At 48.4% G+C, this 25426-nt stretch overlaps 3 pseudogenes; all 3 read left to right on the top strand.

Moving 5' to 3' along the window:
• Nucleotides 1-5585: 5585 nt before the first annotated feature.
• LOC136601121 (U2 spliceosomal RNA) lies at nt 5586-5713 on the top strand (annotated as a pseudogene).
• Nucleotides 5714-10836: 5123 nt separating this feature from the next.
• Nucleotides 10837-10964, top strand: LOC136601130 (U2 spliceosomal RNA; annotated as a pseudogene).
• A 5760-nt stretch (nt 10965-16724) lies between these two features.
• Nucleotides 16725-16852, top strand: LOC136601109 (U2 spliceosomal RNA; annotated as a pseudogene).
• The last annotated feature ends 8574 nt before the right edge of the window (nt 16853-25426 follow it).

The raw sequence follows: 25426 nt of genomic DNA, 5'->3' as shown, positions 1-25426 counted from the left end.
AAACCCAGCATGCTCCATTTTACCGCGGATCGGCCACATTGCTATCACATTGATAGCAATGTGTGCAGATATCTGCATGCAAAAATTATACAATAGAAAGCTGATTCTACGCGGATTGTATTTTTCCAGTGGACATGAGGCCTAAGGCCGCCTGCAGACGGCCGTGTCGCATCCAGCTGCTCGCAACGGGACCCGACCTGAGCGCCTGCAGAGAGCAGTGCGGAACTCGCCCGCTCCCGCAGCTCTGACTCATGTGCCAGCAGAATTAGAGCATGGCGCGGTTTGTTTTCTGCGCGTGATTTCGCGTAGACAAACCACGGCCTTCTGCATAGGATTGCGTATTGAAATTCAATCCTATGCAGGCGTGTACAGCCGGAAATGTACGGTGCTTCGTCTGGCATAGACTGAAGTGGCAGCGGTGCGCACTCGTCATCAGCTGATTGGCAGGGATTCTGAGAGGCAGATCAACACTTCACTGCGCATAGATCATCAGTACTGGAGTCCCAGGGAACCCTTTTAACCCCTTGCCACCGCAGCACGTGAATGTATGTATATGTTAGGAAGCAGCTTTCTGGAATGGACTTGCATCTACATCCTACAGATCTGAGCCCATCTACTGCTGAAGACTGTTGCTAATGACAGTTGGCCTCCCGCAGTCACAGCGGGGATGGGTGAGACAACCGATTCCCGCTGTTAATGCTTTGCATGCAACGATTGCTCTTATTTCATTAGGTTTTTGCATGTAATCAGATATACTTCAGTCTAAGCCGACCTGAGTATAAGCCAAGGTACCAACTTTTACCCCAAAAACCTGGGGTCAATTATTGACTTGAGTATAAGCCAAGGGGTAATATTAGGTACCTCGGCTAACACTTGGATCGGCTATACTCAAGTATGTATTGTGGCTGCTGCTACAGGCCAAGTGGGCAGTATCCCCCTAGGTAAACTAATTAAGGGGTGTATTGTTAAAATTTTGTGGCTGCTCAACAGCTCTACAACTGTGCTATGGGGCTTTAAAGGCCTTCAAGCAAAATGTCTGTTACGTCTGCTGCTGGTATATGTTGCTCAAAGCTTCAGTTTACTAGCAGCACAGCCCTGAGAGGGTTAATTGATTGAGCTGCCTGGGTGTGGTACTTCCTGCAAGCCAATCTCCTGGCTCTGTGCATACATATAAAGCCAGCTCTTGGCAGTCTGTGTCTGGGTTTCAGACTGAGCAGTTATGAATCCTTGTCTTGAGGTATCTGCCTTTTTCCCACGCAGAACTTGTAAGTGGTTATGTGTCTCTCAGCTTCCCGAAGACGGTTTGGACACCTGTAGTCCTTGTCTCCGTTATATGCATTCCCTTTACAGCTGTGGCCTCTGTACGTCTTGTCTGCTCTGTGTGTCAGTTAATGTAACTTGACACAGTCTCCTATCTCACCTTGTGTAGCTGACTGTCTATTCCCCTATATTATTGAGATGGCACTATATTTGATAGTTGGCAGTGTGCCCCATGCTATGTCCTGCTCCACTTGCAGTTGGCAGTGTGCCCCCTGCTCTGTCCTGTCCCAGATGCAAGCTTTCTGTGTGATCTGTGTCTTGCAGTTTCATGCCCGTTTGTACGTTTACGTTCTGTCAGTTTAGTGTTACCTCATCTCCTGTGTGAATGTTGTCCGGGTCTCCTGGACTCATGGTTAGTGTAGGGAATAGCGGTATAACCAGGAGCTTAGAAGTTCGCCCGCTAGCTTCACGTTTTGTCTAAAATGTCAAGTAATACCTGTTCTTTATAATCAGCCTATCTGTTAGTAGTGGTTGCATTTTTGGCTTCTGTATGCAGTGTTTTCTATCTCTGTGTATTCTGTTCCGTCTCTGTTATATGCCATGCGTGTGTCCTGTTCTGTGGCTCCTAGGATCAGCTATGGCCCAGATCCGAAGACCGCTGGGCCGCCCTCTTATTTGGGCGATGTCTACGCTTAGGTTGGGCCACTGTCGACCCCCCCCCCCCCCCTTTTAGCACAGGGTCAGTGGCATGGATTCCATGTGAATTTCCTGTGTGCATCTTTGGTCACGATGGTGTTGGCAGTCTGCTAAATCTGCCCACACGATCATAACAGTCTGTTCAGAAAGCCACATAGTACTGTTTACATTTTGGGTCCCATTTGTGCATACTAACATAGTGAACAAGCTTTCATGCGATGCAACAGAGAGGAAGGCTCCATAGGGTAACATGGGCCACGAAACCTCACGAGTCGCGGGCATATCGGGATGTCGCACCCTCCAAAACATGTGAATTGCCCCATTGGAAAGCATAGGCCGAACAAACACGTGATTTGTCGCAGTGTGACTTTGTCGCTCATGTAAACGCGGCCTGAGTATTAGGGGACTCCCTAATATATACGAGCCTCCTAACATTTAGGCCATGTTACTGTACAAATCTTTGATAAGATATATATTTCCATCTGTTTACTTTATTCTGGACGCACATTAGAAAAACTTCAGGTTTTTTTTTAACAATTTAGGAGACGTACAAATTTTACATTGATTTTTAACATTTTGAGGAACACTTTTTTTTCCTGCACCAAGCCAAGATTGCAAAGTCTCATGGGTGTCCAAATGATAGATCCCCCCACAAATGACCCCATTTTATAAACTACACCCCTTAATGTATTCACTGAGGGGGTCAGGAGGATTTTTACCCCACAGGTTTTGTCAAGAATTAATGCAATTTGGAGGGGAAGAAATTAAATTTCATATTTTTGCAAATATGTCATTTTAATTTTAATGATGGGATTTTTTTCTATATTGCACATGAAGATGAGGATTGGCACCCCAAAATGGAGACCCCCCGTATGTCCCGTGTTCAGAGATATACCCATTGTGGCCCTAATCTTGTGTCCGTATGCACAATGGGGCCCAAACCGAAAGGAGCAGCCGGTGGCTTTGTGAACAGTTATTTTGCATGAAAGTGTTTTAGGTCCCATTGCTCACTTGTGGAGCCCTTGAGCACTTTGGAGAACCCCCACAAATGACCCTGTTTAAAAAAACTAGACCCTTTAACGAATTCCTCTAGGGCTGTGCTGCGTATTTTGACCCACAGTATTTGAATGAATCTGAGCAAAGCAGAAGGAAAAAAGTTAAAGTTGTACTACCTCTAGCTTGGATACAAAATGTGAAACAGACCCCGTTGTATCGCCTCTAGCTTGGATACAAGACGTGATATGGGTGGGCAAGCTGCCACTTGGGATGCATTATGCATTGACACTTGGGGGTCAGGATAACAGCATGCTGACAATAGAGGGCAATGTATAGCTTTATGTCTTTGGTGATGTTAAATTCATTCTCTGTGGCTGATTTTACACAAGTGAGCACTATATCAGCCCGAGAAACTCAAACCAATATCTCGCATGGCAAATATGCGAGTGTGTCTGCCAGTGCAGTGCGCCTTGTAAGAACAATGCATTGCGATGTGTGTATGTGTGTAAAATATATACACATACATACACACATACATATACAAACACACACACACTGCTGTAGGAGCAACTGTAAGAAACAAAATAAATGGTGGGAATATGGCGGCCGCCTGATCTTTCACGCACATAGTATTCATAGGGGAGGTCCTATATTTTCTCGGTCAAGTATTAACGGGAGAGAATACTGCTGGTGAAAACGAAACCACAGAAAGCTTAGGCTTAGTTTTGTCCCAATATACGGCCGTGACCATCACCAGCGATGCTTTTTTTTTTTAGAGGATTAAATCGCATCGCTGCCGCGCACATTAAAAACCACATGTTTTTGTTTAACGCGCAAGTCGGTAGGACTTTCCAATGTTAACATTGCAGCGCATATTTGTCGCCTTGTGATGCGATAAAACGCAGCCTCCATAGGATTACATGGGAGATTTTTAAAAACGCACTGCGCAGAAGGACACAGCAGGCTGCGATTTTCTCTCTCAACATCACATCAGTGAAAACCTTGCTGAAGGGAAGGGAATAGAGATGAGCGAACGTACTCGTTTCGAGTACTTACGCACCCGAGTACCGCCATTTTCGAGTACATCAGTACTCGCGCGCAAAGATTCGGGGGGCGACGGCGGTGTGCAGGGAAGTGTCTTCACGCGATCTTCCGCTGGTAAGTATGGGGTCTCTGGGGGGCGCCGTGACGGGCTTCACTGCGTAATATTACGCGGCGGAGCCCGTCATGCTCGTGGGAAGGAGGCCTTAGGGGCCTCGTTGCTCTTTCTAATGGGCAAGGATTGGCTTTGTTTAGTGCTTTGAGAAAGGGATGAGAAGAGGTTCAGGTCCTGGTTATCTCTGTTTTGGCCACTAGATGGTGCTGTGGTGCATTGATATTTGAATTGCACTATACTTTAATGGAGCCTGCTGTCGGTCTGAGAGCTCCGGGGAGAGGACCTCCGTTCCCCCGCTGCACGTCAGAAATAGTGAGTACTGCTTTAAACTTTGCCTGGTGTTGATGTGCTGGGAGGATCACAGTATCCTCTCTTTTTTACTTTTCTGCTCTGGTCTGGCTAGTATGCCAAGCAGCCTGCTCGACTCAGGGGGGAGGGGGGGCGAGATGGCCGCTGCCTCACAGGGAGCTAGAGACTAGGTGCAGATCTTCCGGTGTGCCCGCCCGTGCTGATTGTCGGCTCTGGGGAGCAGGAGGGGGAAAACCACCAGCGTGGGGATTAGTCCAGCGGGGGATCACCCTGATGATTGTATGTGCCGCCGAGTTGCAGGTTGGTGGCCACGGCGGTATAGTCAGAGGGAGGGAGCCGCGGCTGTGTATTTGCAAGGCGTTGCGGTGAGAGCGCGGGCACTGAGGGTGACAGAGCCTCCCCTCCAAGTCGGCAGGGGTTACCTTGTGCCATAGTCCTCTGCTTGGGGCTCCGTGAGCGGTCCTCGCCGGGTGTTTCTGAGCGCGGTACTTGTCGGGTTAGGGCGCGGGCCGCTGTGCAGGGCCGCGGCTCTTCGGCTTCTTTTTGGCGGCTGGAGATCACCAGGTGAGCCTTGTCCGGGCCGGTTGTGGGTTCTGGTGGGTCCCCAGGTGCTGTGCTCTTGTCTGCCTCTGTTTGGGTCACTGATTTGACCCAGAAAAGTGCTGAAAAGGGAGATTCTGTGGAGGAGCAAAACAGCGTGCGACCTCTCTCCTTGCTTGCTAAGCCACGCCCCGGGCCATAGTGTTTTTACGTCCTCCCGAAGTGGGCTTTATTCTCTGAGGAAGTAAAAACATGTGTCCTGCAGAGAATAAAGCCCCTCGGGCTCTGGACGTGACAGCTCCATGCTGTCGGTGTCCGCAGCATGGAGCTGTCATCCCGGGCTGTTCGGACCCCCCCCCACCCCCGACATTGCGATCGGCGCTATGCAATGGATATGGATGCATTAGACACCTGCAGGTAGTAAAATACCTGCGGATGTCATTTTTCCCTGCAGGCGCGGGTCCCGCGTGCAGGAAAAAATCCGGACATGCTCCATTCAGGCGCGGGTCTCCCGCGGGGACGGCTCACCCTGGTTGAGAAGGCGTTGGGCGGGGCTATGCAAAGGTCTTCCGGCTCCCTCAGTGCATTGTGGGTGTGCCCGGAGTGCTGGCTGAGCGTGTTGCATCTGATACGTCCCCTATCTGGGGATCATATATTAAATGGATTTTTAGAACAGGGAGCTGGAAAAAGTGCTTGCTCTGTCCACTCCGCACATTGACCTGGTATTGCAGTACCTCCAGTACTGGTGCACCCCCTTTCCTACAGCAGTTTCCAAAAGCAGGCAAAAAAACTGATGAGCAAGAGGTGCAGCGCAGCTGCGGCTGCTAACAACCAAGCACTTAGATTTAGGCCTCATGTCCACGTGATACATGGCGGAAGTATCGCATGATACTTGTGCGACAGCTCGTGTTTTTGCGTGATGTCCTGTAGTTTTTATTTGTACCATTTTGGAGTTTATAAGACTTTATCGCTGTTTATTATAACTTTTTTTGGAGATAGGAATCGGTTACGTGCACACTTCCCATAGACTTGTACAGGGACCCTTGGTGCGCAAATGTGCACAAAAATAGAGCATGGTGAGGTTTTGCACGCATGCGAAATGGCGGCATGGTTGCGTGTTTTTTTGCGCTTGCAAATGTGCTTGATTAATGCTAACAAAAGTACAGTAAGGGCCGCTTCACACAAACATATTTGTTTCAATGGGTGCCTTCAGAATTCTCTTTACAACGTCGTTGCGTATGGGCTGCGGGTATATCCGCGACCACGGAGCACAATAGGCTCTATGCTGCGGATATCCGCGGTAAAATAGAACTTGCTGCGTTCTCTTTTCTGCGAGTGGATTACATAATTCCAACCCACTAATGTGAGCGGAATTGTGTAATCCAATGCGATTGATCTGCTTATTACCGCGGATCAGACGCATGCGGAATCCGTAATTCCTATCCGGTCATGTGAGACCGGCCTAAGGTAGATCTCTACCTTTTTATCACGTGACCGGGGACCGCTCAACAAGGTCACTGCTCCAGGCTCTCCAGGGAGCAAGGAGATTTTACGTTTCCTGGACTCCCCGACTCCTGCGCATGTGTCCGGTGTTTTGCCAGCGGTCGCATGTGCAGAATCCGGGTAAGTTCACGGATGAGGATCGCGTTGGGGTGCAAATACGGAGGCCTCCGGTAAAAAGTTTCATCTCTCACCGATCGCATCGGTGAGGGGGAGATGAAACTTCAATTTAAAAAAAAAAACTTTTACGTGATCGCCATTATCCATTGTATAACGGCGAACACGGGATCAGGAACCACTCACCGGGGCCCCCCGTGAAATCTCCAGGTTCTTGCCTCAGTTTTGTAGCCAGGAGCAGGGAGATTTTAAATTATCCTGGCAATCCACAGCTTTTGCGCATGCGTCCGCCATTTTGGCGACAGGCGTGTGCGCAGAAGCTGGGGTAAGGTCCGCGGATAAATCTGGGGGCCTTACGTGCGTACTTTCATCCACCCTCACGGATATGATCCGTGAGGGGAGATGAAACGTACGCTTTTTAAACTTTTTTAAAACTTTAACTTTTTTTTTTTTTACTTTTTCACACTTTTTTTTTTAACTTTACATGATCACTGTCATCCACCCAGACACATGTTTTTACGTCCTCAGGGATTAAGGCCCACTTGGGCAGGACGTAAAAACACTATGGGCTAGTCACTAAGGGGTTAAGAATTAAATTATGCAAACCGAATAATACGAAATGTAACGATTGGCCAATTTTGCATCTTTCAAATAATGTGGAATATGATTTAGACTTGTTACCACTGAGAAACAAGGCGAGGTTCATCCATAGACTCATCAGAACAGTTCTTTTGTTTTATTATATACTTTATTATTGTGATTTGCATTTTATATACTTTGTCAAATCAATAATTTAGAAAATCAATTAAATATTTGTTGATGAAAATGGACAAATGTTTCCGCTTACCTGTACAGAGCTGACGGAAAATGCGTTTTTCCCATGGAATCGGCTCTTTAACCCCTTAACGACGGCCCCATCGGGATTCTACGTCCTGGCCGGCTGGGCTTTATTCCTAGAGGACGTAGTTTTATGCATCCTCTAGGAATGACAGCCCTGCAGGCTCAGGACGTGATAGCTCCATGCTGCCGGTTACCGGAGGTAGCCGACAGCATGGAGCTGTCATCCCGGGCCGCGGGACCCCACCCCGGTCACGCGATCGCGTTAAACTCAATGGAAAGTTAAAAACAATTAAAGTTTCAGCTCCCCATACTGATTCGATCCGTAAGGGGAGCTGAGAGTACTCACTTCCGGTCCTCCGCAGCGTCCGGATCCTTCTGTCTTCTCCCCGGCACTGCCGCCGGCGTCTGCGCGTCAGACGCATTACGTCACGCGCATCCGCAGAGAGCCGGGAGGCCCGGGAAATTTAAAAATTCCCTGCTCTCGACTAGAATGAGTAGCCGAGAGCAGGGAGCTGTCACCGGGAGCCGCTGTATGCGGTTCCCACTCACATGATCCACCATTTTGCTTTTGTTGGTATCGGGTTGCATGCATTGATCGTGTCCTGTATGTGATAGTATAATAGTATAATATAAATATTTTCCCGCGGCTCGTTCTATCTTTGGGCGGGGCCTTGCATCACCCATTGTTTTAATGGGGCTGGCGGCAGCATCGCACCGCATGCTAGGTGCGGACAGCCGCAGCGGGAGGGAGGGGAGGCAGTTTTATTACAAAAATGACTCACATCCACAGAAAAATCGTACGTTAGCGAGCGCGAAAACGGGCCGCGATTCACGGCCTGGTATCGCACTCGCTGTGTGACATTAGCCTTACTGCCAGATCTTCTTTGGATTACAGCGGATCGCTGGGGGTTCATATTTTGGAGACGTACAAATTTTACATTGATTTTTAACATTTTGAGGAACACTTTCTTTTCCTGCACCAAGCCAAGATTGCAAAGTCTCATGAGTATAAACTACACCCCTTAATGTATTCACTGAGGGGGTCAGGAGGATTTTTACCCCACAGTTTTTGTCAAGAATTAATGCAATTTGGAGGGGAAGAAATTAAATTTCATATTTTTGCAAATATGTCATTTTAATTTTAATGATGGGCTTTTTTTCTATATTGCACATGAAGATGAGGATTGGCACCCCAAAATGGAGACCCCCCGTATGTCCCGTGTTCAGAGATATACCCATTGTGGCCCTAATCTTGTGTCCGTATGCACAATGGGGCCCAAACCGAAAGGAGCAGCCGGTGGCTTCGTGAACAGTTATTTTGCATGAAAGTGTGTTAGGTCCCATTGCTCACTTGTGGAGCCCTTGAGCGCTTTGGAGAACCCCCACAAATGACCCTGTTTAAAAAACTAGACCCCTTAAATATTTTCTCGGTCAAGTATTAACGGGAGAGAATACTGCTGGTGAAAACGAAACCACAGAAATCTTAGGCTTAGTTTTGTCCCAATATACGGCCGTGACCATCACCAGCGATGCTTTTTTTTAGAGGATTAAATCGCATCGCTGCCGCGCACATTAAAAACCGCATGTTTTTGTTTAACGCGCAAGTCGGTAGGACTTTCCAATGTTAACATTGCAGCGCATATTTGTCGCCTTGTGATGCGATAAAACGCAGCCTCCATAGGATTACATGGGAGATTTTAAAAAACGCACTGCGCAGAAGGACACAGCAGGCTGCGATTTTCTCTCTCAACATCACATCAGTGAAAACCTTGCTGAAGGGAAGGGAACCGTCGGGAATCATTGGCTGCGAAATCTATATAAGCAAAAGGACTCACTTAATGCGCTCCGTCCAACCGTATCAAAGTATTGAATTCTTACTTGAAGCGGGGTGCCTGGACTCCTGGCACCCCGATATCCAAAGGAAACAGGGAAATTCCAACGAGGCAGGAGTATTCTTCATAAAACAATTTATTGCATACAGAAACAGGTGGGTATCGCAACGCGTTTCGGCTTTTGACAAGCCTTTTTCAAGCATAGGGAGCAGTTATCAAGTGCTTCTTATTTATAGCAAACAAACACTAAAGGAAAAGGAAAGGGAGGAGCTTAGATGTGAACAATCACTATTTGCAATCTCTAAATAATTCTGTACATAGTGTCCTATCCTCATTTATACTATGTCCAGACCCGTGGTACAGCAATGGGCACGAAGTGTGCCCCCTGTTTTGCCAACCTTTACATGGGGGCATTTGAGGAGACTATTACAAACCCCTGCATACGTTTCTATAGACGCTTCATCGATGATATCATCATGATATGGGATGGGACAATCGATGAAGCAAACAATTTTGTTTCCAAATTAAATTCCAACAATTGGAACCTTAAATTCACAGGAACCCTTAGTCCTACTGAAGTCACATTCTTAGACTTAGATATCAGTATCAAGGGAGGTAAAATTGAGACCCAGACACACTTTAAAGAAGTAGATGCTAACAGCCTGTTGGATTTCCGGAGTAATCACCATAAAGCATGGAAAACTAACGCCCCCTATGGACAACTTAAGAGGATCAGAAGAAACTGTACCTCTAATGGAAACTTTGAAAAACAAGCCAAAATCTTGTGTGATAGGTTTCGAGAAAAGAAATACCCGATGACCCTTATAAACGATTCCTATAGGAAGGCTAGAGACGAGGAAAGAATAGTGGGAAAACAAAACAAAACATCATTTCAATCAGCAGAAAAGGGAGTGCTACGCTTCATCACAAAATACAATAATAAACATAAAGAATTGAAACAAATTTTTGGCGGCTGGAGATCACCAGGTGAGCCTTGTCCGGGCCGGTTGTGGGTTCTGGTGGGTCCCCAGGTGCTGTGCTCTTGTCTGCCTCTGTTTGGGTCACTGATTTGACCCAGAAAAGGGCTGAAAAGGGAGATTCTGTGGAGGAGCAAAACAGCGTGCGACCTCTCTCCTTGCTTGCTAAGCCACGCCCCGGGCCATAGTGTTTTTACGTCCTCCCGAAGTGGGCTTTATTCTCTGAGGAAGTAAAAACATGTGTCCTGCAGAGAATAAAGCCCCTCGGGCTCTGGACGTGACAGCTCCATGCTGTCGGTGTCCGCAGCATGGAGCTGTCATCCCGGGCTGTTCTGACCCCCCCCACCCCCGACATTGCGATCGGCGCTATGCAATGGATATGGATGCATTAGACACCTGCAGGTAGTAAAATACCTGCGGATGTCATTTTTCCCTGCAGGCGCGGGTCCCGCGTGCAGGAAAAAATCCGGACATGCTCCATTCAGGCGCGGGTCTCCCGCGGGGACGGCTCACCCTGGTTGAGAAGGCGTTGGGCGGGGCTATGCAAAGGTCTTCCGGCTTCCTCAGTGCATTGTGGGTGTGCCCCGAGTGCTGGCTGAGCGTGTTGCATCTGATACGTCCCCTATCTGGGGATCATATATTAAATGGATATTTAGAACAGGGAGCTGGAAAAAGTGCTTGCTCTGTCCACTCCGCACATTGACCTGGTATTGCAGTACCTCCAGTACTGGTGCACCCCCTTTCCTACAGCAGTTTCCAAAAGCAGGAAAAAAAACTGATGAGCAAGAGGTGCAGCGCAGCTGCGGCTGCTAACAACCAAGCACTTAGATTTAGGCCTCATGTCCACGTGATACATGGCGGAAGTATCGCATGATACTTGTGCGACGGCTCGTGTTTTTGCGTGATGTCCTGTAGTTTTTATTTGTACCATTTTGGAGTTTATAAGACTTTATCGCTGTTTATTATAACTTTTTTTGGAGATAGGAATCGGTTACGTGCACACTTCCCATAGACTTGTACAGGGACCCTTGGTGCGCAAATGTGCACAAAAATAGAGCATGGTGAGGTTTTGCACGCATGCGAAATGTGTGAGTAAAGAGAATTCTGAAGGCATCCATTGAAACAAATATGTTTGTGTGAAGCGGCCCTTACTGTACTTTTGTTAGCACGAATCAAGCACATTTGCAAGCGCAAAAAAACACGCAACCATGCCGCCATTTATTGAAATGGGCTCTCTTGGAGCGTTAAGGATATGGGGGCGTGGTCAGACCATGATATTGTTCCAATATCCGCCTGTAAAACCCCCTCGAGGCCTGCCCGCGGCAGCAGGAACATATCTATCCTAGAATAAGATGCATGTGGCGCGGAGAGAAACGTGTAGTCCCTTTACGATCCATGCATGCACCTCCACACGTCGTATAATTCTTCTGAGTGTATGATTGGGACAATGGGTGACATGCCCCTGCCGCTCGCGGTGGAGTCCAAGGTAGGGTCCACCACTGAGTTTAGATCTCCTCCGATCACCAAATTCCCCTCTTGAATTTTAGCCACTTCGGAAAGAACATGTTTGAAGAATTTGGCCTGCCTTTTAAATGGGAAGTAGACATTTACTAGAGTGTAGGTGGTGGCGTTAATTACGCAGACTAATATTAGAAATCGCCCGCCTGGGTCCACGTATACGTTTTTTTGGGAAAATGTAACGTTCCGGCTAATGGCTATCATTACGCCTTTCTTTTTTTTCCCTTCATTTGATGCCAGGAAAATGTTTGGAAATTTAGGGTGGTTGCAGGGGGGGTGTTTATCTCTCAGGAAGTGTGTCTCTTGGGCGAGGAAGATGTCTGAGTGGGACTTAAGAGCCTGTCTCCAAAGCATGCTACGTTTATAGGGGCTGTTCAGGCCTTTTACATTTAGGGATGTGATGCTAATGGGCATAACTGGTAGGTGGTTTATACGCTGGGGAGTCGTTGTGTTTTTTCATATTAAGTATGGTGGGGGGGGGGGGGTAGGGAAGTGGCCTCCTACTGAACCTTTTATAACTATATTTGACATAAGGAAAAAAAACATCATTAACAGTTAACAAAATCAAAATATTGTTCATCCAGCGCCTATCTGCACTGGATGAATGAACCTTAGGTAGGGGTGGCATTTTAAACCATCCACTTTAGGCTCCGTAAAGGAGAAATATAACTATGGGTTCAAGACCCTTTACAACATCAATTTATGCGTGTCTGCCATGCTTATCTGATGTTTTCCAGTCTTGTTCGATTCTTGTAGGAGATTCTACCGCCGTCCTCAGAGGCTTCTGAAGGATAGGGATCCCCCATTGTTTCAGGAACGAGACGCCTTCTTCTGGCGAGGTGGCAACCTGGATGGTTCCATTTTTTGAGATCAGTAGTTTGGTTGGGAATCCCCATCTATACTTGATGTGCGCCTCTCGTAGTGCTGCTGTAACTTCTGTAAACTTTCTCCGAGACTGCAGAGTGGCGGCTGAAAGATCTGGAAATATTTGTATGTCTTCATATGGAGTCGGTAGTGTGCCTCTACGCCTTCCAACTGCCAAGACTTCCTCTTTTATTTTATGGAAGTGTATTCTTGCTAAGATTTCTCTGGGGGCTGACTCAGGGACAGAGCGTGCTTTTGGAATTCTGTGGGCTCTGTCAACTGCATATTCGATCTCGGGAAGGTCCGGGAGGAGCGTTTGGAGTAATTTGAGTATATATTGTGGAATGTCAGGGGGGGTCACAGTCTCTGGAACTCCCCTAAATTTGAGATTGTTTCTTCTGGATCGGTCTTCCAAGTCTATGACCTTCTCTCTCAAATATGCGACTTCTTCCATACTGCCATGCGCATCTACCAACTCGTTGTGGGCTTTGGTAAATTCTCCCATTTTCCGTTCAAGGTGGTCAGTTCTGGTAGCTAGGTGGTCGATGTTAGATTGTAATTGACCAGAGAGGCTCTGTATATCTTTAGAAATGTCCTTTTGCAGCGAGATTAGCATAGTCTTCAGAGCGTTTATAGTTAAGGGGCTTTCAGAGTCGGGATAAGCTTGGAGATTGTTGATAGGATCTGTCTGCGGGGGAGTTTCTTGTGGATTGTTATTTTGGCTCTTTTTTGCCGCCGGTCCTTTTGGGGAGGGGGAGGCTGGTAGGGGGTCCTGAACATTCCTTTTCCCTCCGCTTCCAGGGGAGGTGTTGGGATTGGCTGGGGTAGGCGGGAGAGATCCTGTGGAGGAGTATGGAGACAGAGCCGCAGGGCTGTGGGTGTTGGGTATTTCTTCGGTTACGGGGATGTTTGAATGAGATGTGGCGGGTTTGTTTTTGTTGCTCTGTGTGCCAGGCGGGAAGTACTCTGAGAGTCTCCTGGGGGCCGTTGCTTTAATACGTCGCTTAACCATCCTGAATAGTTAATTCTTGGATATGCGCTGTGGATTGGTCGCTATTTGTTGTATAGTGGTCTACTGGGTGGCGTATTCTTTATGGAGGCGTTGGAAGGCGTAGTTGTTTGTTAAAAGTTCCTTTAGAAGCTCATTGATGTTGAGTGGTCCTGTTATGTGTTGCTGAGGAGCCTCATGTGGCGGGTGGAGTTAGAACATAGAGTCCTGCTATTCCATCTTGAGTGCCTTAGGTAGCGCTCCTGTAGAGTTTTGAAGATTTGTTAAGTGTGGCTTTGCCTGATAAGAGTCCTTTCTTTTTTTAGAACTATCAGTATTTGCTGAGAAGAAAGTGTTTGGGATTGAGGAGTCCGCTGGGTCGCACCGGGAATTTGATATTTGCGTCTGCGAGGCGCGCGATGTATTGCTTCCTTGGGTGTTGCGGGGGCTGGGACTTGCTTCCAGGCTATTTTGTAATGCTGAGGAGGCTATATAGTGTTTTTCTGTCAGTACCCTTTGGCACAGGGTCTGTCTTTGTGGGTTGCTGACAGTTTCTATATAGCAGTCTGGCTATGCAGATATTCCTCCACAGATCACTTGGCAGTAAGGTGGGGAGGTATTCTCCTTGTAGTTAACTGTGGGTCCCTCTTCTCAACACACTTAGGCCTCATGTCCACGGGGAAAATCAGATCCGCTGCAGATTCTCCATGTAGAATCTGCAGCGGGTCCCTCCTGCCCCGCGGACATGAGCGCTGAAAATGGGAATAAATGAGAATAAACTCACCTCCCATCCGCTCCGTTTCTTCTCTTCGCGGCGGCGTCATCTTCTCTCGTCGCGGCCGGATCTTCATTCTTCGGCTCGGCGGATGTGCATGATGACGTCGGTGACGTGCCTCGCGCATGCGCCGGGCCGAAGCAAAATGATCCGGCCGCGACTGAGAGAAGATGGCGCGGCGCCGAAGAGAAGAACCGGAGCGTGTAAGTAAAATATGATTTTTGTGTCCCGCGGATCCGGACGGCTTCCATAGGCTTCAATAGAAGCCCGCGGGAGCCGTCCCCGCGGGAGACCCGCATGAAAATGGAGCATGGTCCAGATTTTTTTCATGCTCCATTTTTTTTAAAATCACTTTTATTGACGATCCGCGGGTATTTATCTACCCGCAGGTGGTCAATGCATCCCTATGGGGTGCGGATCCGCGCGCGGGAGAAGAGTTAAAATCCGCTGCGGATTTTAATTCTTATTTTCCCCGTGGACATGAGGCCTTAGGCCTCCTTCCCACGAACGGATTTACGCCGCGTAAATCCGCGGCAAAAATCCGCTGCGTTGCCCCATGCTATTAGGTTCTATTGAACCTAATAGCACAATGCACACGATGCGTAATTCCACCGCGGAATTACGCACCGTGAAATCTCCCGTTGTCACCCGCAGCATGTTCTATTTGCTGCAGGTGTACGCGCTGACGGCTTCCGTTCACGCTATCTCCCGCTGCAACCAGCGGAAGATAGCGTGAAAAACCGCTTCCCCACCTACCGCCGCGCGTCATATGACGCGGCCGGCGCGTCACGTGACACGGCCGGCCGCGTCATGTGACGCGGTGGGCGTGTCACATGACGCGACGGCGGTGTGCAGGGAAGTGTCTTCACGCGATCTTCCGCTGGTAAGTATGGGGTCTCTGGGGGGCGCCGTGACGGGCTTCACTGCGTAATATTACGCGGCGGAGCCCGTCACGCTCGTGGGAAGGAGGCCTTAGGGGCCTCGTTGCTCTTTCTAATGGGCAAGGATTGGCTTTGTTTAGTGCTTTGAGAAAGGGATGAGAAGAGGTTCAGGTCCTGGTTATCTCTGTTTTGGCCACTAGATGGTGCTGTGGTGCATTGATATTTGAATTGCACTACACTTTAATGGAGCCTGCTGTCGGTCTGAGAGCTCCGGGGAGAGGACCTCCGTTCCCCCGCTGCACGTCAGAAATAGTGAGTACTGCTTTAAACTTTGCCTGGTGTTGATGTGCTGGGAGGATCACAGTATCCTCTCTTTTTTACTTTTCTGCTCTGGTCTGGCTAGTATGCCAAGCAGCCTGCTCGACTCAGGGGGGAGGGGGGGCGAGATGGCCGCTGCCTCACAGGGAGCTAGAGACTAGGTGCAGATCTTCCGGTGTGCCCGCCCGTGCTGATTGTCGGCTCTGGGGAGCAGGAGGGGGAAAACCACCAGCGTGGGGATTAGTCCAGCGGGGGATCACCCTGATGATTGTATGTGCCGCCGAGTTGCAGGTTGGTGGCCACGGCGGTATATTCAGAGGGAGGGAGCCGCGGCTGTGTATTTGCAAGGCGCTGCGGTGAGAGCGCGGGCACTGAGGGTGACAGAGCCTCCCCTCCAAGTCGGCAGGGGTTACCTTGTGCCATAGTCCTCTGCTTGGGGCTCCGTGAGCGGTCCTCGCCGGGTGTTTCTGAGCGCGGTACTTGTCGGGTTAGGGCGCGGGCCGCTGTGCAGGGCCGCGGCTCTTCGGCTTCTTTTTGGCGGCTGGAGATCACCAGGTGAGCCTTGTCCGGGCCGGTTGTGGGTTCTGGTGGGTCCCCAGGTGCTGTGCTCTTGTCTGCCTCTGTTTGGGTCACTGATTTGACCCAGAAAAGGGCTGAAAAGGGAGATTCTGTGGAGGAGCAAAACAGCGTGCGACCTCTCTCCTTGCTTGCTAAGCCACGCCCCGGGCCATAGTGTTTTTACGTCCTCCCGAAGTGGGCTTTATTCTCTGAGGAAGTAAAAACATGTGTCCTGCAGAGAATAAAGCCCCTCGGGCTCTGGACGTGACAGCTCCATGCTGTCGGTGTCCGCAGCATGGAGCTGTCATCCCGGGCTGTTCGGACCCCCCCACCCCCGACATTGCGATCGGCGCTATGCAATGGATATGGATGCATTAGACACCTGCAGGTAGTAAAATACCTGCGGATGTCATTTTTCCCTGCAGGCGCGGGTCCCGCGTGCAGGAAAAAATCCGGACATGCTCCATTCAGGCGCGGGTCTCCCGCGGGGACGGCTCACCCTGGTTGAGAAGGCGTTGGGCGGGGCTATGCAAAGGTCTTCCGGCTCCCTCAGTGCATTGTGGGTGTGCCCGGAGTGCTGGCTGAGCGTGTTGCATCTGATACGTCCCCTATCTGGGGATCATATATTAAATGGATTTTTAGAACAGGGAGCTGGAAAAAGTGCTTGCTCTGTCCACTCCGCACATTGACCTGGTATTGCAGTACCTCCAGTACTGGTGCACCCCCTTTCCTACAGCAGTTTCCAAAAGCAGGAAAAAAAACTGATGAGCAAGAGGTGCAGCGCAGCTGCGGCTGCTAACAACCAAGCACTTAGATTTAGGCCTCATGTCCACGTGATACATGGCGGAAGTATCGCATGATACTTGTGCGACGGCTCGTGTTTTTGCGTGATGTCCTGTAGTTTTTATTTGTACCATTTTGGAGTTTATAAGACTTTATCGCTGTTTATTATAACTTTTTTTGGAGATAGGAATCGGTTACGTGCACACTTCCCATAGACTTGTACAGGGACCCTTGGTGCGCAAATGTGCACAAAAATAGAGCATGGTGAGGTTTTGCACGCATGCGAAATGTGTGAGTAAAGAGAATTCTGAAGGCATCCATTGAAACAAATATGTTTGTGTGAAGCGGCCCTTACTGTACTTTTGTTAGCACGAATCAAGCACATTTGCAAGCGCAAAAAAACACGCAACCATGCCGCCATTTATTGAAATGGGCAATTAGTTTAATTAGAATAATACATGTTCTGCCCCTGCAGAAATGCACGAGAAAATAAAGGGGACTGCTTTTTTTTTTAACAAAATGCGCATGCAAAATACACTTATGTGAAGGAACTCGCTGCAATCAGCGGGTTCTACTGACGTGTATTTAGCATGTATATTTTTCATGCATAATATGCTGCGCAAATACATCTGTGTGAATCTGGCCGAAGAGCCCACGGTGGTATGCGTAAAACGCTGCGTCTCTGCGGTGAGAACACAGTCGTGGACATGAGCCCTAAGGCTGGAGCTCTATGGAGTCTTTCGCCATGACATGGGTCATGTGACCAAAGATCGCTGTGCAGCCCTGTGAACTTGCATTCTCAAATATATCAATGGGGTCGCGCAAGTTCCCACAACCTATAGATTGCTTAAACCTCTACGAGGTTGGATTTTTGCAATATATTGGTCGCAGCTACTTGTGAGTTGTATCGCAACTCCATTGTCTTCAGTAAGGCCGGTTGCACACGACCGCTTCACATTCCGAATGCGGGATACCACTGCGGAATCTGGCCGTTAACCCAGACGGTGACCCTGCGTTCCTGCAGAATCTGCAATGCGGATGACCGCGAGAGTGAAGGAAGTAGCAGTAGTATGTATCTTTCAATGCGTGTGATTTGCTGCGGATCCTCCGTGTGGACGACGACTGTGGATTGAACAATAGGAAACCGGTGGTGTGAAGCCGGCCCGAGAGTGTGAGGTCGCAGGGCTATACAGCAATCTTGGTCGCGTAGCACTAGTCTCATTGCATGACTACGACTCCGCCGTTCATGGGAGCTCAGTGCTTGACCATCTCCGTCAGCTCCACAGAAGTGAATGGAGAAGTAGTCACACGTTTAAAGAAATCTCATCCATATAATGCGGAAAAACAATCTACAGTTTAAATTGACCTGTGGGGTGGATTTTAAAGCTGCCCCTTCAGCAGCGCTCTGCACTCACACTATAGCAGGTTAGTGTGAGAGCGCAGAGTGCTGCTGAAGGGGCCACGGGATTGTTCCTTTTAGAACAAAAGTTCCTGGCGGGAACAAATCCCAATCATCATCTTCCGCCAAGTCACTAAGATGACTAATCCGATATTTTTGTATCTAAGTGAACTGAATATGGCCGCCACCACAACTTGCCTCCAGCTTTCCTAGTCTTCTGCACAACATCATTACATGTCTACACCACTTTGTTTTCAGGAGCCGAGGCAAGTGGGGTGACGACTACCGAGCGAGGCTCTGTTCGTGTCACTGGTAGGGAGCTCCATGATGGTCATCAGGTTACCAACATGTTCTGTCACCCAGCTTTCCTAGTTCCTGAATGGCCAGCTTCACAGAGCGCCACTTTTTACAACCCATACCCGTCGCTGAGGTCAAGAAATACCCCAAAAAGCATTAGAGGAGGGGGGAAACCTGGTTTTCTTGCCCCATGTGCCCATCCCAACCAGCCTCTGTAATTACCCCCGCCGTCGGACATAAAACGCAGTTTACGTTATTTTAGGGAATACTAAAATGCTCCTCTCTTCAGTAGCTCCACTCTAGCCACTTCACTGATCTGCTGGATAGAATGTATTGGCTAGTGGTAGGATCTCCCAGCAGCCACTACACTCCAGACGCACCATCCAATCAGTGAGCGGGGAGCAGGGCTAGTGAGCGGCAGCTCTGGGGAGGACGCAGCAGTTCTGAACTCCATGTCTTCTGGGGTGGGTGCGGTGGCCGGGCTTCAGTTCCTGCAGGCAGAGCTGCACATCCAGCAGGTGAGGCCATCATATCTCTAGTGGGCATTAGTGTTTACAGCTGCTTTAACCAGGGCATTGTGGGTAATGGGCGGGGCCATAGTCTCCGCTGGGGCATTGTGGGTAATTGGGGGGGGGCTCTCTAGTCTTCGCTGGGACTGGTGGGGTCATAAATGGAGAGGTTTATGTGCACAACAGAAGCAGCTGCACAGCGCAGGCCAAGTCTTCATGCGTGGCTGTCGTCGCACAGGAGGCTGGAGGGGCGGGTGTATAACAGCACCTAGTGGAGACGGCGCGGCCCCAACTGCACCGCTCTGCGCCATTTGCGTGCGGCGCGGGGACTTCTTACAGATGCGACACCATTGTACCCGTGGGATTGGTTTACTGGGCTAACAGCTGGCCACGGGTTCCCGTAAAAGGGAAGTCCGCGCCAATATCTGCAGTGGCCGAAGGTTCGTGGCCACTGACTGGTGCCCGCTCATTACCTCGTGTGAACATGGCAGCGATGAGCGGACTAATGAGGAAATGCTCATTTGTTGGCTGATGGCGTCCTTTACATGGGCTAAACATGAACGGCTCCTTGTCGTCTCTCCGTGTAAACCACAACCATAGCTGCGGATTTGGACAGCTCCCAGTGTGTGTGTGTATATATATATATATATATATATATATATATATACATACTGGGAGGAAGCTGCAGCAGCGCCGGGCAGCGCTCCTAGGTGATGTGTGTGTATATATATATAGGCCTTAGGTTATGGCTGTGATGATAGGATTTCCTCCTGTCAAAGTTGCATCGCACCGCACAAAAATCACGCTTTCATGCGATGCAAGAGAGAGGAAGGCTCCATAGGATAACATGGGCCACGAAACCTCACGAGTCGCGGGCATATCGGGATGTCGCACCCTCCAAAACATGTGAATTGCCCCATTGGAAAGCATAGGCCGAACAAACACGTGATTTGTCGCAGTGTGACTTTGTCGCTCATGTAAACGCGGCCTGAGTATTAGGGGACTCCCTAATATATACGAGCCTCCTAACATTTAGGCCATGTTTGTAGCTTGCTGGACCACGTGGTGCTAATAATCTCCGCTGTCGGTGTCCTGCGGCAGATTTGTACGTATTGCTGCGAACGTGTCGGACGCTCCTCGACTTCACAGCAGGTTTGCTGTTTCTGTGTTCATTGTGTGAAAATCCTGCTTAAGACGTGTTCTGCCTCCGAACGCCAACCGTAAATGCGCCAATATTCAGATGGAACATAAACGGTTGTATTCCCACGTTTGAGCGTTTCACTATTACCCGACTCCAGTTTACCATATGGTGCAGCCAACATGTCTGTTCATCATATGGCAGAAGGACGGCGTAATACTTAATTTCTCCTGCGGGGGCGTTGCAGGGGAATTGAACACTTCGGTCTTTTTCACGCGGCAGAGCAAATATTGCACGTATATGAACCGCGGCTCGTTCTATCTTTGGGCGGGGCCTTGCATCACCCATTGTTTTAATGGGGCTGGCGGCAGCATCGCACCGCGTGCTAGGAGCGGACAGCCGCAGCGGGAGGGAGGGGAGGCAGTTTTATTACAAAAATGACTCACATCCACAGAAAAATCGTACGTTAGCGAGCGCGAAAACGGGCCGCGATTCACGGCCTGGTATCGCACTCACTGTGTGACATTAGCCTTACTGCCAGATCTTCCTTGGATTACAGCGGATCGCTGGGGGTTCAGCTAACCTAATGCCAACACAATGGATCTCCCAGCTTTCCTAGAACCCTCTAGAGCAGTGCTCCCCACCTCCGCCCCTCAGCGCCCCCAACAGGTCATGTACAGGATCTCGTATAGTAAGAACACCTGTGGCAATGTCTGAGGTACCGATGATAATTACATCACCTGTACAACACTGAGGAAGTCCTGAAAACATGACCTGTGGGGTCCCGAGGACTGGAGGTGGGAGTCACTGCCCTACAGTGATATGACAAAAGGAGGCTGACTGGCCATTCAGGGACTAGGAAAGCTGGGTGACAGAACTGTTGGTAACCTGATGACCATCATGGAGCCCCCTACCGCTGACACGAACAGAGCCTCGCTCGGTAGTCGTCACACCACTTGCCTCAGCTCCTGAAAACAAAGTGGTGTAGACATGTAATGATGTTGTGCAGAAGACTAGGAAAGCTGGAGGCAAGTTGTGGTGGTGGCCATATTCAGTTCACTAAGATACAAAAATATCGTGAGTTCAGAACTGCTGCGTCCTCCCCAGAGCTGCCGCTCACTAGCCCCGCCCCCGCTCACTGATTGGATGGTGCGTCTGGAGTGTATTGGCTGCTGGGAGATCCTACCACCAGCCAATACATTCTAGCCAGCAGATCAGTGAAGTGGCTAGAGTGGAGCTACTGAAGAGAGGAGCTGCTCCAATCTAGTCTTGTGGAGCTAGTGAGCGCTATATTACCTTCAGAGGGGAAGGATGGGTGTGGGGCCGCTGGATCCTGATGGGTGTGGGGCCGCTGGATCCTGATGGGTGGGGCGCTGTTGGATCCTGATGGGTGGGGGGGCTGGTGGATCCTGATGGGTGGGAGGGGGGGGGGGGGGTTGTTGGATCCTGACAGTCATCAAAGGGATGACAACCAGCTAGAACTAGGAGTAATAGATGCAATATAGACCATCCACCATAACACTGATACATATGGTTGGTGAGGAGACAAACTGTTATAGGCGTGCCGCGTGCGTGCGCCGGGCACATCTGCCGGGCCGAAGAAAGAAGATCGGGCCGCAAAGAAGAGAAGATCTGCCCGGTCCGCTACGGGTAAGTTATTCTTATTTTAGGTCTCCCGCGGATCCGGACGGCTTCCATAGGCTTCAATAGAAGCCTGCGGGAGACCCGCACCTAAATGGAGCATGTCCATTTTTTTTTTCATGCTCCACATTTTTCTTAATTCACTTTTATTGACCATCCGCGGGTATTTATCTACCCGCGGGTGGTCAATGCATCCCTATGGGGTGCGGATCCGCGTGCGGGTGATCCGCTGCGGATTTTAATTCTTCTTTTCCCCGTGGACATGAGGCCTAAAGGCTCTGCATATCCAAGTGATTCTGATATTGTTTTTTTGCCACATGTTGTACTTCATTTAGGTGGTGAAAATAGTCTGATAAAATTAGTGTATATTTATTAAAAGCGTCAAAATTGAGAAAAAATTTATAAAAATGTAATTTATTTTCAGCCACAATATCTCAAATATGTGCAAACATACTGTACAAATCTTTGATAAGATATATATTTCCATCTGTTTACTTTATTCTGGACGCACATTAGAAAAACAGGAGACGTACAAATTTTACATTGATTTTTAACATTTTGAGGAACACTTTTTTTTCCTGCACCAAGCCAAGATTGCAAAGTCTCATGGGTGTCCAAATGATAGATCCCCCCACAAATGACCCCATTTTATAAACTACACCCCTTAATGTATTCACTGAGGGGGTCAGGAGGATTTTTACCCCACAGGTTTTGTCAAGAATTAATGCAATTTGGAGGGGAAGAAATTAAATTTCATATTTTTGCAAATATGTCATTTTAATTTTAATGATGGGCTTTTTTTCTATATTGCACATGAAGATGAGGATTGGCACCCCAAAATGGAGACCCCCCGTATGTCCCGTGTTCAGAGAGATACCCATTGTGGCCCTAATCTTGTGTCCGTATGCACAATGGGGCCCAAACCGAAAGGAGCAGCCGGTGGCTTTGTGAACAGTTATTTTGCATGAAAGTGTTTTAGGTCCCATTGCTCACTTGTGGAGCCCTTGAGCACTTTGGAGAACCCCCACAAATGACCCTGTTTAAAAAACTAGACCCCTTAACGAATTCCTCTAGGGCTGTGCTGCGTATTTTGACCCACAGTATTTGAATGAATCTGAGCAAAGCAGAAGGAAAAAAGTTAAAGTTGTACTACCTCTAGCTTGGATACAAAATGTGAAACAGACCCTGTTGTATCGCCTCTAGCTTGGATACAAGACGTGATATTGGTGGGCAAGCTGCCACTTGGGATGCATTATGCATTGACACTTGGGGGTCAGGATAACAGCATGCTGACAATAGAGGGCAATGTATAGCTTTATGTCTTTGGTGATGTTAAATTCATTCTCTGTGGCTGATTTTACACAAGTAAATCAGCCCGAGAAACTCAAACCTATATCTCGCATGGCAAATATGCGAGTGTGTCTGCCAGTGCAGTGCGCCTTGTAAGAACAATGCATTGCGATGTGTGTATGTGTGTAAAATATATACACATACATACACACATACATATACAAACACACACACACCGCTGTAGGAGCAACTGTAAGAAACAAAATAAATGGTGGGAATATGGCGGCCGCCTGATCTTTCACGCACATAGTATTCATAGGGGAGGTCCTATATTTTCTCGGTCAAGTATTAACGGGAGAGAATACTGCTGGTGAAAACGAAACCACAGAAAGCTTAGCCTTAGTTTTGTCCCAATATACGGCCGTGACAATCACCAGCGATGCTTTTTTTTTTTTAGAGGATTAAATCGCATCGCTGCCGCGCACATTAAAAACCACATGTTTTTGTTTAACGCGCAAGTCGGTAGGACTTTCCAATGTTAACATTGCAGCGCATATTTGTCGCCTTGTGATGCGATAAAACGCAGCCTCCATAGGATTACATGGGAGATTTTAAAAAACGCACTGCGCAGAAGGACACAGCAGGCTGCGATTTTCTCTTAACATCACATCAGTGAAAACCTTGCTGAAGGGAAGGGAACCGTCGGGAATCATTGGCTGCGAAATCTGCTTTTTTTTTTTTCAATAACCAACGCATCGGTTAAAAATGGCGTGATTTTACCCGCCGGTTTGAAACCACCCTAGAGAAAAATAGGGCAAAAAGATGGAGAACTGGGAGGTGACCCGCTAATCTCTATGGTGCTGTAAGTTTGGGTAAATCCAATAGGTGGTGCAACACGTTTCTGTAAAACCAACAGAGGGCGCTGCAATGTTACTGTAGAAACCAATGGACAGCATGGCAGGTAGCTATACATAAACTATACAAAATCTGATTGGTTGCTGCTGCCGCCGCCATTTTTTTAAAAGGTACGCTCAGTTCTTTCATAGAGAACAAGAAGGTAGGTACTTACAATTCAGGTAGGTAGGTTCAGTTTGGGCCTGGGAGAGACTCCAGTGGAGACTGACGGAAAAATGGCTGCTTACAACCTGTGGTCCTTGTTTCGGGTGCGTGTGTCACCATCGATCTAATGTATCTTACTGCATAGATATATATCTAGCTATAAAAATAGATAGTTATATATCAATATAGATATTTCTAAAAATATCTAGCTTTACGTATAAATTTAAACTTCTATAGTTATGGTTTTGTAAGGCTGAAAACAGACATACAGAATTTGTATTATTATCAGCATTATTCTTATAATTGCCATTGATGTTATTCCAGGGTCAGGTAATACACTGCATGAGGCTTTGACCAATTTTTACTATTTTAGGTAAAAAGCTGCATTGACTGCACTTCTGCATTTAGTGCGATATGGTAGGACTGCAAGCAAAGCCTGAGACAAGATCTTGGTGCGCCCCATGACAATACATATCAGGTAGGTATCCTGCCCTAGAGGTATGAAGGCACCATACAGCAGCACTCATCTGTAATCCAACCTGCAGGGACATTGTGTGCTGCTGTAATGCCCCAAAGTTACTGTAAGATTCTATTGCTTTACTGGTTTTTGCTTTTTTTGGTGTTTTTTATCTTTCATCCCAGTGCTACAAAGACCGAGGACAGAAAGCTCTGGCACTGAAATACTGTGATGAGGCTTCAGCCATGCCACCGGTTACTAAAGAGGTGAGGACTGTCAGTAGTAACGTGGTAACACAATTCAACTGTTATTTCAGCCAAAGTGGATTTTTTTCCTGCACACGGGACCCGCGCCTGCAGGGATAAATGACATCCGCAGATATTTTACTACCTCCATGGCGAATCCGTAGCGGGCCTGATTTTCCCCGTGGACATGAGGCCTAATGAGTTCCAGGTGTGTTATTTTTCTCGTGGGATTGACTGTATTTGCGTTTTCTAACGCACCTCCCCACCCATCACAATTGTGGGGTGCATTAAAACCGCTTTACCATGCGTTCAAAAGTGCTGCTCAAAATTGAGGTAAAAAACCCACGATTTTAAGCTGTGTTTTCTGAATGCACGTCTTAGAGCAGCCTTAGGCCCCGTGCACACGGGCAGAAATTCCGCTGCCGGATTTCCCGCAGAATTTCCACCCATGGAAGCTGCCATAGGATTGCGTTGGAAAACGCA

Source organism: Eleutherodactylus coqui, unplaced genomic scaffold, assembly GCF_035609145.1.
Source record: "Eleutherodactylus coqui strain aEleCoq1 unplaced genomic scaffold, aEleCoq1.hap1 HAP1_SCAFFOLD_30, whole genome shotgun sequence".
Classification (NCBI taxonomy): Eukaryota; Metazoa; Chordata; class Amphibia; order Anura; family Eleutherodactylidae; genus Eleutherodactylus; species Eleutherodactylus coqui.
The sequence above is the reverse complement of the archived record's forward strand: the minus strand, read 5'-3'. Positions and strand labels throughout refer to the sequence as shown.